We start from the raw sequence: 18,161 nt of genomic DNA, 5'->3' as shown, positions 1-18,161 counted from the left end.
GTTGATAATTTTTAAAATGGAAAAATATATAGCAAAAATATTAAGAGTGAAATAGATGGTATGACTATATTAATTAATAACCCTCTTTTAATAAATGATAGACCACTTAAGATAAAAATAGTAACAATGTCAGAACTTGTAGGATTTTGCTAAATGAGTATTTTTAAGAAGTATTTATAACTTTGAATGCCTACAGTACAAAAGAAGAAAAGTTAAAGGTAGTGAAGTGATCTAAGATAATAACCTAAGGTATATACAAAAAAAGCAAATTAAAAACAAAATAGATCATAAGAATAGAAATGAATGAAAGTTAATAAAATAAAAATTAGATCAAAACAGAAAAAAAGTCAATGGTTCTAACTTGGTTATTTGAAAGGATTAATAAAATTGATACAAACCTGCTGGGATGGTTTTACAAAATGGAGGGAACAAGGAATCAGTATGTACCTAAGTGACCTATGAATGGAGAAAGGAAAAACTTGAGCTTGGTTAACAGATGTACAGCTCAGTACATGGCTATAAGCCAAAAATGGAACCTGGCTGCATTACAGCCTCACTCAGAGGTGGTCTTGTAAAACAGTGATAATGAAAAGTCTTCCCAATGGGTAGATCTTTAGGCATTACACCATGTCATTCACTTTCATTGTAATAAGAAGTGTTCCAAGATTGGAATACGTATGGATTTATTGGCTTTGGTGAATGACTTGGGAATCTGGTCAAGGACTTGGATGGAAACAATTGCAAGATGAGAGACAAAAAGTTATGGCAAATACGTATAAGAGATATATAGCGTGTTCATAAATTATGGAAATCATTGCATTGTATCTTAGTATCTACCTTCAGAAAGCATCCACCATAGTTAGGGTACTAAGCTGGTAGACAAAATAATTTGGACAGTTGGCAACAGCCAGTCTCAGTCAGTAACCATGCCAGTGAATTAACCACTGGTCTTTCTAGGATGGCCCAATACAATAAATATCCACAGTGGCACAAATAGAAGCTATGCATTGCCCCAATAGCATAGGTTTTCCATTCCCAAGGCTGATGTAGCTACCTCCACTGCCAAATGTCCAACCTACAACAGAGAGCAAGGGTGAGTCCCCTATGTGGCACCATTCCTCGTAAAACCTAAACAATTACTTGATGTTAAGTTCAGTTTATTGGTCTATCCTAGAAAGACCCAGTGGTTCATTCACAAAGAAATAGAATGTATTCTGTTTATAGATTTGTCATTCCTGCCCACAGGGCTCAGATGGTATCATAATGCAAGGTTTTTTTGAGTGTTCCATCCACTAGCACGGGATTTCTTATAAAGTCAGAGCAAGAGAATCAACATTTCAACAGAGGAGGTTTAGGAATGAAGTGATGATCAATAGATCCAGTTTGATATTACATAACACATTACCAGGAAGTTGCTGGCCTGATGCATTTCTGGAACAGCTTGCTGAAGACACAGTTGAGACATCAGCTCAGAGGTTATACCCTGTGAAGATGGAATGCAGTCATCCAGGATGCATCCGAGGCCTTTATATTGTGCTGTGTATTCCGTAGGAAGGATACACGGGTTCAGGAACCAAGTGATGGAAGCAGGTGTGGCCTCACTTACCATGACCTCTAGTGACCCCTGGGGAAATCTGTGCTTCTCCTTCCTGCAATTCCAGACTATTGAGTTGGAGGTTCTGGATCTGAAAGAGAGCATACACCAGGGCCCCCTCTTGAGTCACACTGAATTAAAAGCTGTGGCCGCCACCTGGTTACTTCACTCCTTTTCCTAAGGATGTGCAGGCAAGTAGAGGAGTCACCATTTACCAGCAATAATTGACTCTTGTTATCAGAAGGAGTTAGGGCTACCATTACGTGAGATGGGGTAAAAAACAATATATGTAGAATGCAGGCAATCTGCTTCGGTGCTTCTTTGTAATATCCTGATCAGTTGACTGTACAGTGACTGTAAACAGATAGGGATAGAAACCTCACTCTACAAAGGACATGAGGACCAGGAGCTTAGACTCCTCAGTTATGACAATACGGATCAGGCTACTAGCTATGTAGGTCAGCAAAGGTGGTAGCTGAGAGAGGAGGCTAGAATTGATGGAAGGGAATGACAATACCTACTGAGGCCTGAGACTTAATGGAGGAGTGTGGTTGTAGTTTATTCCATTAATCTCCCTCTTCAAAGTTTCTTCTCTGACAGGAGGATTAGGGGTTGAGACCCTAGGAGAGTGGTTTCTAAATCATTATGGAAGATGGATTCCAACAACACAGAAGGAAAATTACTGTATCCATAAAAACACACTCCCCAGGATAATCTCCTATCTCAAGGTTCTTAATTCAATCACATTTGCAATAGCCCTTTTGCCAGACAAGGTAACACACTCACAGGTCCCAAGAACACTAGAACATAGACACTGTTGTAGAAACCACTATTCCACTGACCACAGATCCCAAACTGAGACATGTCCCAATAGTCTTACCTTTTACATTGCTCATCTTTAGAATTGTATGGGAGATGAGTTGGCAGCTAAAATATCTTTCCAATCTAATAAATCAGACTCAGGAAGTTGTGAACCTCTCAAAATTATATAAAGGACTTTATTTGCTGGCTCATATGTACTTTTTTGAGTGGGAGGACAATAATAAACCTTCTTTCCAGATTCTCCAACTAGCTTAACAATAGCTACTCCAAATTCTTACTTTTTACCATTGGTGAACAAGTCATGTAACATGTCCCAGTAACTAAAGGACAGTGAGTCATCTTCACGTGAGAAATGTAACTTCAATGACACTCCATAAATGTGGATGAAAGCTGCATTAGAAGACAGACATTTATACAGCTAACATTATATTTTTATAGCCAACATTTACTGGCTGTTCACAGGGATCCAGTAGTGACTGTGCTTAGAATTTTACATAGATTGGTTAACCTTGATCTTTTGAACCCTATAAGATAGTCACTTTAATTATTCCAAATTCAAGAATAAATAAAATGAGAACTAACAAGGTTAAATGATTTTCCTTAGGTTACCTGAGTAGAATTTAAACAGGCAATCTACTCCCAGAACCCACACTGAATCAATGCTACTGTTTCCAAAATTTGCTTGATCCTAGAAATGTACTAAGATTGTGATAAAATACACATGGAGACATATTTATTATCTGTTTTAACTCTTGAGATTTTTGTATTTTTAATAATTGACTTAGAAAGAGGTAAGTCAGTTCTCTCTGGTATGGTTACATAATTTGTTAAGCTATTAAAACATTTCAGTTATGTTTAGTAAATAGCCACTTTCTCAAGCCCCATGAGTGTCCCTTCTCACCCAGCCACCCAACTTCCCAGGACCTTCTGGCTCTTCTAGGGTCTAGTAGGTACAAGATCAATGTCCAGGATAGCACAGGACACCTCAGACCCAATTCCAACTTCACTATCAACGTAACCTCCTTATGCAAGATTCTTTGTGATTCTGAGATCACTTCCTCATATGTAAAAGTAGGATAACAAAATTTCAGGATCATCATGAACATCAGATAAACTTATTATGTGAAAGCACTAGATTAAAGCACTCTACAGTTATGAAGAGTTGCTATTTTTACTCTTAGTAGAAGAAACTTAAATGAATATTTATTTGATGAGATACAAATATGAACCCAACTGTATTTCAAAGGCTGCCCAAAACTACCAAATATCCTTTTTATTGCAAGTAAAAGTCTGTCACTAGAATCTCTGGGTCTTTCAGTTGAATTTACTCTTGATCTGGAGATTAACCAAAATTAACTCCATGCCCAACAGAAGAAATCTTATACTCGCCACTTAGACTTTGAGGGTCTTGAGCGTGTGAGTCCTTATCTCCAGAGCTCTGCATATTTCCAGGCAGATAACAGATGATCAGAAATGTCTGTTGAAGAAATTTCTATTGAATCTCTATAGTTTAAATAAATAAACTGATGAGGTACACACATGGACTTCTATATATAATATTCTCAAATGACTTTGTCAAGTCTCACACTAACACTGTGGAGCAGGCAGGGACACTAATACGATTAAAACTTTCAGATAAAGAAGCATTAGACTGAATGCATTCTCCTAGCAAACATCCCTCTACTAAGATTCTGAGGATGCAAATTGTAGTAGGTAGATAGATGATTGATTGATAGATAGATAGATAGACAGACAATACATATATTTATATGTGTTTGTGCATATGCATGTATGTGTGTTTTTGTGCCTATCTGTATCTATGTCTACATCTATCAACCAACCAACCCATCAATCAACATGAAATACTCACTGTTCTAAAATTACAAATAAATTTCATTACCAGACTCCCATTGACTGACATCTATTCTGGTTTTTCAGCTTAGTGCTCTTTTCCTCACAGCAAAATGTACTGGAAGATGCTAAGCCAATGGCAATGTCACTAATAATCAAACACATGTGGTTTCTTGGGGGTTATAGCACAGTACAGGTACTAGGGCCTGAGGGAGAAAGTCAAAAATAGTGGACAGCAAATGTACTGGAAGATGCAAAGCCAATAGCAATGTCACTAATAAATAATCAAACATATGTGGTTTCTTGGGGGTTATAGCACAGTAGAGGTACTAGGGCCTGAGGGAGAAAGTCAAAAATAGCGGACATGGATGAAATGGAAGGAGGCGCCATTGGGGAAGCAAAATAGCTCTTTTCCCGAGGGGCTAAAAATGATAGCCCATTCTTCCCACATCATTGACTCAAAAGGCTGTAATGAAACTATAATGATTCATCACGTCAGATAATACTGCTGTTCGGGGAGTAGTTGATCCCTGAGTTGCTGGCGTGGTGTGCTGTGAGGAGCCATTATGGTACAGTTCACCAATGAGCACCTTATTTGGGGATCCATGGCTCCCAAAAGGCTAAGCTTTTACCTGTGAACTCTGCAGGCACCAGCTCTGAAACACAAAGTGGAAGATTAAGGAGAAAAGGTTTTCAGACAAATTACTACACTATATGAGAGGGAGGAGAGGACAGGGAGAGAAAGAAGAAAGGTGGGGAAACTAACATAATTATATTAATGTAATTTTTTAAAACCAAAAGTATTCACCCTAACCTGCTTCATCACCTCAGGTCAATCAGTCCATAGGTGGACATTAAGCCTCTGGGTGAACAAGATATGAGGATGAATAGGAGAATGGAGAAAATATGAAGTGATACATGGAAAGGATATCATCCTTAGTCTCTCTTCCTGTAAGTATATTCCTATAAGAAAAATGTAGGTTTCCTGCGTTATTGTAGTGGAAATGAAATAGAATTTGATAATCAGGCTTCGCACCTTATTTTACCAGTTACCCATCTTATGACCTTGGGCTGAGAATTTAACCTTGATTTTCCACATAAAGAAGAAAGAGGAAAAGGAGGAAGAGGAGGGGAGGAGAAAAAGGAGGAAGAGGAGAAAGACTCTCTAATATTAGATTAAATTGGTCTATAGAATGAAGGGACTCAAAAACTGAAGTTCCATCCTATTTTCTACTCTGAATTTATAGCAGACATTGTGAAAGAACTACTGAGTTGTTTCTACTTTCTTACCTCCTTCTCTCACCTGACCTTCTCCGTTCAGGTTTTCGTCACCAGTATTTCACAGACAGAGGTGTTTGAACATTACTGATGACTTCCAGGTAGCTAGATCAAGTGGCTGAGTTTCACTTTTAGATTGACCCTAGAGCAGATTTTAACACAGCTTATTACTCTGCTCCTTGATACACGTTGGGCACTTGAATTTCAGAACAGCAAACTCCCTGCTTGGTTGTTAATCTCAGGATACTCTGTCTCAGCCTCCTTTCCTGGATCTTTTCCCCCTTTCCAACCTCTAAATTACAGAGATTGACTTTGAACTTTTTATTCTCTCCTTTCACATTCACACCCTAGATGATCCTACTGAATCATGTGTCTTTAAATACCATATGTGCACAGCTGATTGTCAACTTTTCTCCCTAACTTACTGATCTCCAATATTTCCACCTCTATATCTGGTAACCTTTCAACCAGGCATTCAAGGCCAAGCGCGCGCACACACACACACACGCACACACACACACACAGACACACACACACACACCCCACTAAGAATTATCCTTGGATCCTCTATTTGTTTACACCCCTCATGCAATCTGATAAGGCTTTCATGTATGCCTTCAAAACATCCAGTAAGAAATACCTACTCATCACTTTCATTGCTGCTACCCTGGCCCAAGCCACCATCATCTCTCACCTGCATCACTGTGACAGCCTCTGAATTGGTTTCCTTGCTACAGTCTCATTCAAATATTATAATTTTCTTTAAAATTATAAATCTGTTCATGTTGTTTTATTGCTCTAAACATTTATCTTCAGAATAAAACTGAAATTCCTTAAAACTTTTTCCAAGGTCTTATATCATTTTACATCATCTTGCATCTTCCTACGCACCCCCTCCTAGCGGTCGGTTGGTCACTGCACTCTAGCCACCGCCACTATCTTGTTTTAATTTTAAAATGTCAAGCATGCTCCCACCCCAGAGCGTTCTACTTTTTCTCCCTTCTGCTTTGAAGATGGGTTTGCATGGCTTGCTCTCTCAAGTCCACAAATTTCCGGGGAAATTTTATATCTTCAGGAGAAGCTTGTTCTGGTCAACGTTGCTCAAACAGACTCCTGCCCTCCAACAATCTTTTCTACCTTCGTCATTCTTCAAGCCACCACAGAACTGCTTTATTTTTTTTTTCATCACAGTAACCTCTATCTGAAATTATATCATGTATCGAACAAGTGATATCATAGTTTATGACATCTTTCCCCAAGTTTCATAACAATGTCAGCTCCACAAGGGCAGCGACTTTTGTTGTGTTCTGTTTTTCGTTCTATTATTATATCCCACACGCTTAAAGCAGTTTGGATCCTAATAGAGGATATGACAGATAGCTAGATAGATAATAGATAGGTAGGCAGTATATGTAGAATTAGATTCAGATTCACCCTCATGTTGAATGAATGAATGAATAAATGAATGAATATGAACTCCACAGCCTGGGTGTGTACAGGTGCACAAGTAGGGCTACAGCCTCAGCGTGTTGCCTCCCCTGACCGCTCTGGGTAACTGGAACAGCTCCAGAATGTCAATCAAGAATTCTCTGGGCTGCAGCTAACAAGGCGCAGACCTCTATCTAACAACAAGACCTTTTGGAATCAGGTCTCCATGGGCCCTTCTGAAATAACACAGATACAGTGCAGTAAAAACAGCCTGCAGAAACGGCATTTATAACTCTTTTTACAACTGAAGTCTATCACAGGAAATGCCGAGCAAACATATATAAATAAAAATGAATTCTCAGATTTATCTGCTGAGACTGTAACAACCTAATAAGGTTTCCCTGGAAAAAGCAGGGCAGGCAGGGAGGGTAAAAATACCCTCAATTTCTTTTTTTCAATCCACATATAAAGGCAATTCTTCCTCGTTTCCAGCTGGGGCCTTTTCCAGTCACACCCAAGTCATTCTAGCTACCTCTGATTGGAAGTAAGAAACAAGGAATCGTGTGTTTGCCTTGCTGAATTCTCCATTGCACATAGCGGGACCCATCTGACCTATTTCCAGGCTTTGCTTCCTTCTCCCACTATGCAGGCCAATCTGATCTATCACTGCCTGAAAGCTTAGCCACAAAAATCTCAAAAGAAAAAAAGCACATATGTGGACACACTCATGCATACAAATATACACTTTGTATATTTTGTATATACCTTTCCATTTATCATATGTGCACATATCCTGTTGTAGGTAGAAAGGAGTTAAAAAACAAACAAACAAAAAAACTTTAGTTAACTCAGTTGTCAACTCATTTTCTGCTACATGAACCTTAACTGTATACCATGGTTCTAACAACTAGACTTGAGTCTCCTTCTCTGTGTTTGAGTCCCCATATCCTCAGTACTTTTACTTTTAGAGTTTCTGTCCTAAGCATGGTTCATGGACTACTAACTGCTGTCTGGACTCACCTTTTGCCATTCATCCTTAATATCCAATGCAACATAGAAGTTCTTGTTCTGCTTCAGAATCTAGTTTGCCTCAGTTCATCAAGAGAGTACCAGGTCCTGACTAGCAATGCCCCAAAATACAGCACCACAAATACTAGATCTTTCAAACCATGGGTGATTGTAGAAACAAACAAAAATTGTAGGTCAGGAAGAGTTAAGGGGAGTACAGGGATGGCACAACAGGAGATGATATTTTGAAACTTAGTTTGGAGAAGCAGAACATTAGATTAAAAACACACGAGGCTTCGGGACATATTCCTGAGTCTGTTAGGGTTGGGGAAATGGCAGGGGGGTTGCAATAGAGGTAGGAAATAGGGACCAAGAAATCATGAAGAATGAATGAAAATGAATAGGTAAATGCTCACTTTCCAAATTTCACATGTTTCCGTGTCCTGTGATATGCTGATGAAAGTACTGGGCTCCACGGACATGACAGCCCCAACCATCAGGAGACCAGAGTTGGGTTGCGGTGCCAACTAATAAGAAAACTGTTACTTTTAATACTGTGATCTCAAGCAGGGTTCCTATTATGCAAAGTGCAGCTTAGGAGTTCATTCAACAAAATGAACTGAGCTGACACGGGAATTCTCTCTCTAAGCTAAAACCTATATAATGGTAGAGAAAGCCTAACCAAAATTTATTTTTTATATACGCAGTAAAACTAATCCAATAAAGGAATAAAGAGTAAGCACTTTGGTAAGGAGATGACAAAATTAAAGAACTTATAGGGAAATCAAAACCAAATATAAAGTTTTAAGCCTGAGGGATGGATCTTTAACATCAGGAAAGATCAAGGAGTATAGGCCATGGCTTCTGAGCACACCAGGATCATTAGCAGAGCTGTCTACTTGTGATCAAAAGCACAAGTGTCCAGGCTTTATGTAAAAGGTGAAAACAAAACTTCTACTCACTGGCCCAAGAAAGTAGCAAGAAAGCTGACAGTCATGCTTGATGTGACTAAACCCAGGGCTGTCCTGTGAGAGTCTGTGGGATACCAATTCATGCTGCACATTAAGGAAACTGTAACATCAAAAGATAGTATTTAAAAACTGCTCCCAGATCAATGAAGTATGTGCTTTCTCAGCCCTCCAAATCAGAGATAAACACAGATCTATCTGAAGGGATGCCACACAACTGGGGGCTCAGACAGTTTTCCAGCTCACCTAGCACTCCCTGAAGATGAGCTCATGGTCACATCTTACAAACCACAGGAGGACAACAACCAGCATGAAGGGAAGTTAGCAGAAGCTCCAAATGGGAAAAGATGTGCCCCAAAACTAGAGATAATGCACTCATTAAGTTCACAAATATTGATTGAGCCCCTACTACATGCAAATAACTACTTTACGCATAGAGATATATCAGCAAACAAAACAGACATCCCTGACTTCATGCAATGTGTCCTGCAATAATCTAAAAGATACTTGGAAATAAGCACCCAACTGAGAACTTAGAGTTAATGAATTATCTATAAAGTACACATCTCCTCCATAACTCCTAGGGAGTTTCCTTGGACTCAAAATTTAAGAGACATATCAGGTTTTTAGTATCTAACACAACATTTCTTAAGATGGAAAAAAATGCATTATAATAATATGCATCATTCACATGAAGCTCAAGTCTGATAATAGAGCCCAGCCACTTGGATTTGAATTTGTCTGTTTCCTCTGCTTCCATCAGCAACCATCTCCTATATTTGGGACAGAGTATACCAGCAACCATCTCCTATATTTGGGACAGAGATTAAAGTATAAGATATAGCATTAGAAAGCCAAGTTTGAATCTCAATTCTCCTTTCCATTTACCAGCTAAAAGACTTTGGGAAGGTTGTTTAAACTACTGTACTGGTTTCAGCAGTTTAACAAGGCAGATGACACTACACTATAACTCATGAGGCTGTCATGATTTATGTTATGTAATATAATGATTTCATCTATCTAAAGCACTTAGTAGTACTTGGCACATAGTAAATAATCAATAATTATTAACTATTATTATAATTAAACCATGTTGAAGCCAGTTAAAATTTATCCATGATAAGCATTGATGACTCCCAATTCCTCCTTCAAAGGGGGAGACCCTTCAAATTCTGGGAGGTGCCACCATTGAAATTCTTAAATCTTCACAGCTCTGGTGAAATGCAGTTCCTCCCCTTTCACAGACAGAGAGCCTTAGAAAGAGAGGGATGCATTTGCTAAATTGATGACGGCTAACAAGGATTATTTTAGAACCAGAGTAAGTAAAAGGTGTTCAATAAATTTTGACCAATAATTTAACTGTAGTAGAGAAGAAAATTGCTCAGACATGGGATTTGGAACGATTTAGGGATAAAGCTCCTTTGAAATGTACATCCATTCTGTCCTCTAATACCTCCCGAAGGTTGATTAACTCACTACGCTGGGTTTTATGAGAAAGCCCCTGTGATATCCGTGGGTGCAGTCATGCTGAAAATGACAGAGTGCAGCATTAAGGGCAGTGAATCTTACCCTGTGGTTGTTTGATGTCAGTAGAATCTGATATTACAGGATGTGTTACCAGTGCCCAGTAAAGTCATCAAAAGCAAGCACATGTGCCTGTTCTATAGGGATAAAGATGCTGTTGATGATGGTGATGGTGATGATAACAATGATGACAATACTGCTGACAACAGAAATAGCTATTTCCAATTGAGGGTTTGATGCTATGTTAGTCACTATACATGATACTTTAATTTTATTCATAAACCATCTTGAATATATTTTACATTATGTTCATTTTACAATTCAAGGATGTAAGACTGACAAAGTTTATGTCACACTACTAACAATGGCAAAATCAACATTTCCATCTTGATGAGTCTGAGTTCAAAATTTCTGCGTGGAATCTACTGTAAAATAATTAAATCAGGGAAGTCTTCAAATAGATTTTCTCCATGTTATTATTCTTTGTTTCAAAAGGAAGATGACATTAAGTATAAAAACATATTCAACCATATTTATAAATATTATAAACACTAGATTTTAATAAGGTGCTCCCACTTGAAAAATTGCTCTTCTGAATCTGATATTCCTTTGCTGTATTATTTATCTATCCCGCATGCTTGGTTTCACAAACACTTCCCACAATGTTCACTTGTCTCTAATAAAACAATGTGGCACTTGCATTACGGGCTCTCCACAATTAGTTTGACAGTCAGTAAAAATCATTTTAAGAGAAAGAAAAATCTCAACTTACAAATTATGATGGGCATTTATTTGGACATTTGACAGTAATATTTGAGCATCTGAATTACACATCCTAATTACAGTTTATAATTATTTAGCCAGCTGTCTCATTTTATTGCTACTGGGTGTTATCTAGACACATATCTTAGACATTCCCAAGTTTTGTGGAAAGATTCCAAGGGGAATAAATAGTGGGTCAACATCTTGCCTGGATGTTGTCAGTCAAGATGTAAAGTCTCTGAATGTCACAGAGATAAAAGAAACATAAGTGATAAGTTAGTCCAACTACCTTCTTTAACAAATTAATAAACTGTAGCTAGCTTACAGAGACAGTGTAATTTATTTAAAGTCACTGTATTAATCAGGATTGGCAAGGTTATGCCGTAGCAATAGGGAACACCACATTTCAGTTCTTAACATTTTTTTTAAAAAAGTTTCTTTTTTTCTTATACTGTGACCCAAACAGTAGTCTGTGAACCCAGAAGTATCTGAGACAGTCTAAATCAATTTAGAAACTTCATTTTCTCAAGGTTAAGAACACACCTGTGACATAGCCTCAGGAGGACCTGACGACATGTGCCCAAGGTGGTGGGAGTACAGCTTGCTTTTATATATTATAAGGAGACATAATACATCAATCAGTACATGTAAGATTTACATTGGTTTGATCTGGAAGGACAGCTCAACTTGAAGTGTGGGGCTTCAAAGTGATAAGTATATTTAAAATATTTCTGATTGGCAATTGGTTGAAAGAGTTATTATCAATAAAAAGTAATGTCTGGGTTATGATAAGGTTTCACCATGAAGATGAAGCCTTCAGGTAGCAGGCGTCAAAGAGAATAGACTAAATGTTTCTTATTAGACTTCAGGTCTGTGTTGATGTTAATGCCGGTTAGGTTTTCCGGAATTCCAAAATGGAAGAGAGTATAATGAGGCATGTCTGACCCTCACTTCCCACCAGAGCCTCAACTAGTTTTTCAGGTTAACTTTGGAATGCCCTTGGCTGAGAGGATGAGTCCATTCATATGGTTGGGGCATTAAGCATTTTATTTTTGGTTTACATGTCAACCAGGTATCCAAGCCAACAGTACCCTTCTCTTTATAAGGTTTTACACTATAATTATAGTAGGAATATGAGCATGATGCAAATTGAGTTTCTTCTATGAAGTAATGATCATTATTTCCACTTCATTTTGTTGGATAAAGTAAATCACATGCTCAACTTTAAAGAAACAGAAAAAGTGTGCTCCTGTCATGTACACTGAAGAAAGAAGCCTGAAATATTTGAGTTGCCATAAATACCATAATCCACAATCACTGTGGCCATAATCATAAGCGTGGTATTAGCATAACATTCAATGGAAGGCCTGATTTCAGCAGAGGTTAAAACCAGGAAAAACATTCATTGTCAGTCAGGTCAGTGACAGAAGCCCAGGTGACAAATAATATCTGAAGTTAGAAAGAAAGCTGACATGCTGTTCTGATAATCTTTCCGTTTGAGTCGAATGAGTAGTTCAGTGCATCTTGATAGTTCAGGAAGCAGATGTTCAATTCTGACATGTGACTGGAGAAAGTCATTCTGGAAAGAGAGTAGCACTAAGGTGAGTGGATATTGGGTACTTACCAAACTCCAGAAGAGGTCCAGAAAGCACCAGCAAAGAGACAACCCAAATCAGAGTGAAAAAATAGTTCTCATGATCCAAACTAAAGTGTACTGAGCAGTAGAATATTTTTAAAAAAGAGGATGAGAGGTAGAAAGTTAGAACTAGTACAAAGAATGGGTCAACAGTTATATATCCAAAGTAAGAGAGTAAATAAGGAGAAGAGCATAAATTCCCTTTTATAAGGTCCTTGCATAAGGATTAGTGGAATGCTGATAGTAAAATTTGGAAAGTGCTAAGCGTAACCATGGGCTTCATACTACCATTCAGGGAAAAAGCCCAGTCTTGGTGAGGAACCAGAGGGAAACTGAGGCAGAGATGTAATCCTAAACAGGAAGCAATAGAGGGAGTATGAGACAGAGAATAAATGTCACAGCAGAGAAAAACCTGTGTCCTGAGGGCAACCCCTGAAATCATAAAGATCCTCATCTCACTAAGTGACTCATTTCCTGGCTGTCTACAATTTTTCATACATTGCTTACCTAATCCTGTCTAGTTGATCTGGTTTGCATTGGCTGAAGATGATGAAATTGATATATTCTGATAAAAACTTGGAAAAGGTTAGGACCTGTAAGCAAAACAAAACAAATCAAATAAGCAAGCAAGCTAAGCCCAGGAATTCTAAAGCATTTATTTCTTTTTTTTCTTCGAAGAAACCACCAGCAAAACATTATTTATTGCCCTTAAAATATGTGTAGCACAGAGGCATAATCAGGAACAAAAGATAATTGCTTAATTGACACACTATTTCAGTTTGTTGGTGAAGGGAGCATGATTGCAGGGCAGTTGTTGGCACTGTTGCTTTGATTTTCACCAGTACATGAGAAACTGAAGCTGGAAAGGCAATGACTGAAACCCGCTTCTATCACATGAAGAATAAGTGGGATGTATTCTGCACTTTATTAGTCTGTATGTGTTGTGTGTGTTGGGATTTTAAGTTAGCTGTAGTTTAGACACATTCTCCTAAAAAGACAATTATTCTTTTCTTTACAAAAATTTACAAGCATGTCTCTTAATAAAACAAACTTAGAGATAGAAATTAGGAGGTAGTTTTTTGCACAAGATGTTACCAAAATACCAGGGGTTCCTAGGTCCTGCTGCATACGACACATAAAGTCAATCACTGAGATGATAAATGTTGCCAAGGAAGAAAGCTTTAATTGGGTGCTGCAGACTAGGAAATGGGAACTCAGTCTCAAATCCATCTCCCTGACTGACTAAACCTAGGGACTTATATAGCAGGAAAGAAATGTAACAATGTATACGAAAACAGGAACTAGGGAGGGGCAAGGAGGCATCTGGTGCAATGATCTGGTGAGTTTCAGTTCTTCAATACTTCTTGAAAGTCCTTTCCTGAGGAAGGAACTCAGATAAAACAAATAGAAGTTTCAAGCTTTAACAGCAGAAGGGTAAATGTCTATGTTTATCCAAAACCAACTGTCTGTAGAACTATTAGGCCAGTTGCAAAAACAATAATAGTGTCTCTATCAGTTCTCTGGACAGAAGATCTTGAAAATTCCCCAGAGCAGTGGGAGAAGATGGTTTAAGGATGAACAAAGAGGGCTGGGCCAACAGCATGATCAGTCAGGTAATATGGGCAAAGGCAGCCAGTGGAAACACGTCTCACCCTTTAGTCATTTCCTACCTGCTCTATTCTGGGCTTAAGAATCCTTCATTATCCTTGGGGCTTAGCCAAAACATTTGCACGGAATAGCCTTATGTTGGTGACTTGGGAAAGTCTAAATCATGTGACCATTCTCCATTTTGAGAAGAAGCAAGGCAGAAGGTAGCAATTTCTAAAAGTAAAATGGAAGGTAGGATGAAGGAATAACCAAGAAACACAAAAACTTTTGGAAACAGAGCAGAAGGCAGGATGTGATCCCTCTTCCCACCCTGAACAGCCTCAGGAACGTTGGAAAAGATGAGGGCTTTGCCAGTACTCAGGATGGGGGCTCTAGAGCAGAACACTAAACTTTCAAAGTGAAAGGGACTGAAGTCTGGATGAAAAGCTGCACTTTACACTCATAAACTTTGTGCTGAATTTTTGTGTATAAAGGCACATTTAAGAATTGTGAGAAATATACAGTTGCCACAAACTGGGAGGAATATATAGTTGCAGATAGATTCTGCCCAACTTTCTGAATTGGGGTTGGCTGAACACAATAATCCCGGGAATGCTGAAAAATGACCACTCTGCTCTCTGAGTCAGTAAACTTGCTCTCCTAGGACTTTTCTATTCATCTATCCTGGACCCAATAATAAGCCCAATTAAATTTTGTAAGGTAGTTACTGTCTCTTGAGAGCTCCTCATTATAGGAGTAGATCACACTAAATTAAGTGCTTGTTTCACTTTACCTAGTCTGGGTGTCTACTTTGACAGCTGCCTACCTACTATCTGTCTACACTTATTGCTTCTTAATTGAACAGAGGTTTTGTTAAGGCATCTACTCCTTCACCTTGTGGTTCAGGGGACAATGATGGCATCACCAGTTTCACTGTGTACTCAATAACTCACAAATACTGGAGAATGTTGGGGATGACTCATGTACTGTAAAGGAAGCTGGGCCTCCTGAAGATTAGAAATGGGAATAAAAAGTCAATCAGTCACCAGGGCATTACACACACACACACACACACACACACACACTTTTTATCTCTTCTCCTCACTCTTCCCAACATCCCCATCTGCTCTGAAGACAAGCACATAACCCAATTGTGTCCCCCTTACATAACCCTGGCTTCACATATTCTCCCAGATAAAGGACACACCAAAGACCAATGAGACTCTGAGTCCCAACTCCAGATCCCCTGTACCCAGAGGCTGACTGGCAGAGTTTGGGCTGCTGAATCATTTCCGACCCAACCAGCTGTGGCTTGAAGAGTCAGACTCAGAATCTAAGGGCTCCCAATGGTGTGTTCTCAGGGGCAGAGTAGATGATGCTAAGAAGAAGCATGTGAACAGGAAGAAGCAGTGAGGGTTTTTTAGTGTTAGTTGTAGTCAATCCATAATGCCCAGGCACATTCAATAAACTGTTTTATTTAATTTTCACATAAACCAGGTAGCATAGGCATTACTAACCCATATTACAAATGAGAAATGACAAACACACCAGCCAGGGTCCCAGAAAGGAATAGATGACAACTCCAGCATGACAACTCCAGCAGGATTTATAGAAGCATCAAGAGATGGCTATGACCCATGGACCAACCATAGTGGGCCTCCTTAGCCACTCCTAAACTTAAGGGACAGGGAGAGAGAGCAATGTTCCAGAATCTGATGGGAGCTGCAGGAGAATGAAGTCCTGATGGGAGCTGAGACCTTAGATAGAAGCACACGGATGCTGCCAAAGCTCTGGCCTGGTAGGGAGAGGGCAAGAAGAACTAATACTGTGGCCTGTCTCCTACCTTCCTCCAATCTTCTGCTGGAGCCTGCCAGCAGCAACTAGAAATCAGAAAGAGAGCCCTGGTAATGTATTCCCCAAAAGAAAGCCTTCCAGGGCACCAAGCAGAGTGAGTTGAGAAAGGGATCTGGTGGGCAATTGGAAAATGATCCCAGACAAGGTACTTGAGATACTTAAATAATGTGGCCAAGGCTGGAGAGTCAATAAGAGGCAGAGCCAGCTTATTAACACAACTATAACAGGATCCCAAAACTGCGCTCTTCCCCAAATATGACACTTCTTTGGTGGGAGCTTTCTAACACCAGCCACTCACTTTTCAGTCATGGAAGCCAAGAGATAGAAAACTGATGTGAGCAAGCCTGTAAGGATCACAGAGCCAAGTTGAGGTCCAGTGCTTCTCGGGCCTTACCATGCAACACTCCTCATTTTTCCCTCCTCACTTACCCACCCTTATGTGCTAATATCCAGCTACAGTAAATGACTTGAGGTACCATTAACGCCTTTCTACTCAAAATGTAGTCTGTGGAGCAACTGCATTCGCATCACGATGGATCTCAGAAACGCAGTCTCAGGTTCCATCCCAGGTTCCAACCTCTGTTTAATCAAGTTCCCTAGATGATTTGTGTGTTCACAAATGTTTAAGAAGTGCTGCCCTAATGCACCATGGAGTCCTTTCTTTATCTTTGAGTGGTGTAACACATATAATATAATGTTTTAATTTGTCCAGACATAATTTTTTAAGAAACTCCCCTCTTCAATATAGTGGGAATGCTAATTATATGGCCTGTTTCTTCTACTTCATGGGAGTCAGATGATTCAGGCTGGCCTGGGTGCACAAATCCCAGAGTCCGGAGATTAACTCGAGAATAGTGCTTAAAACAATAACTTCACTGGCTGAGTGAATAAATGACGGAGCAAGCGAGTAACCGTGTGGCCTTAGCGGGGCCAATTAAGTCCTTTTTTGGGAACTGACGTGGATCCTGGCAGATGAATCACTTGTATGAGGATCATTCAAGCCTGGAGCTGTGTAGGGACTGTCATTTGCCTAAATTGGAAGGAAGTTCAAAGACAATAAACAATAAAATTTTGAAAAGATATGTAAGAGCAAGCTAATTGAAGACAATTGTCTAAACTCTGGACTGAGCAATACCTTCACAGTTCCCTGAACTCCCCAGTTATAGCAGAAAATACACTTTTGTTTGTGCTTAATCTTGTCCTTTCTGTCATCTCTACCTAGCAACTGAGTGATCCCAAGCTAACTCCACTGAGTGTTTTGTATTTATATTTATCCTCTGGACATAGGTTAAGTGTCACCTCGTCTGGGAAATCTTTCATGACACCCCCTCCCCAAGTAGAAAATAAGAGCCCTGTCTCTTTACCAATATGGTCTTCTGAGTATATCTCTGCAATGGCACTTAAGCCATGTTATCACAGCCCCCTGTGTTTCTCCCACATAACTGTAAGCGAAGACCCAGGGCAAGGAACAAAGCCTTCTCTTTTGTCGTTAAAACGCCAGCATGTTGAAGAGTGCCTAGCACATGATGGACATTCAATAAATTCTTTTTAAAAAACTGCACTGAAAACAACTCTCTCACATTCTCGACATACACAGAATGTGTTCTTAATCCCTGTGAAAATTGCAAGTTAGTAGTATTTCAGCAGAATTGGACCAATTCCCCTGATCCTGCCCAATAAAAACAAAGGAACAATATAATCACCCACTTTTTTCAGCTTCATTAAGTAGGGAATTGGAGGTAAAACTAGAAGCCAGACAGCACTTGGGAATGTGATACATGCCTTTTAAAGGACTTAAAAAGAACAATTACGAAGACAAGGTTGTGCAGTTAAAATGAATCTTAATTGA

At 39.2% G+C, this 18,161-nt stretch overlaps 1 long non-coding RNA gene across 3 annotated transcripts in view; it reads right to left on the bottom strand.

Moving 5' to 3' along the window:
• The window catches only part of LOC103887164, a 100,011-nt gene that overhangs the window by 56,539 nt on the left and 25,311 nt on the right, over positions 1–18,161 (bottom strand). For all 3 annotated transcript variants that reach the window (XR_002524039.2, XR_002524038.2, XR_002524040.2), the window contains exons 2-3: positions 13,379–13,464; positions 1,607–1,685 (exon numbers count right to left, since the gene is read on the bottom strand). This is a non-coding gene — a long non-coding RNA (uncharacterized LOC103887164). The remainder of the gene's footprint in view (positions 1–1,606; positions 1,686–13,378; positions 13,465–18,161) is intronic.

The sequence above is a fragment of the Papio anubis genome, chromosome 8 (assembly GCF_008728515.1).
Source record: "Papio anubis isolate 15944 chromosome 8, Panubis1.0, whole genome shotgun sequence".
Lineage (NCBI taxonomy): Eukaryota > Metazoa > Chordata > Mammalia > Primates > Cercopithecidae > Papio > Papio anubis.
This window is presented reverse-complemented; position numbering and strand designations above follow the sequence as displayed.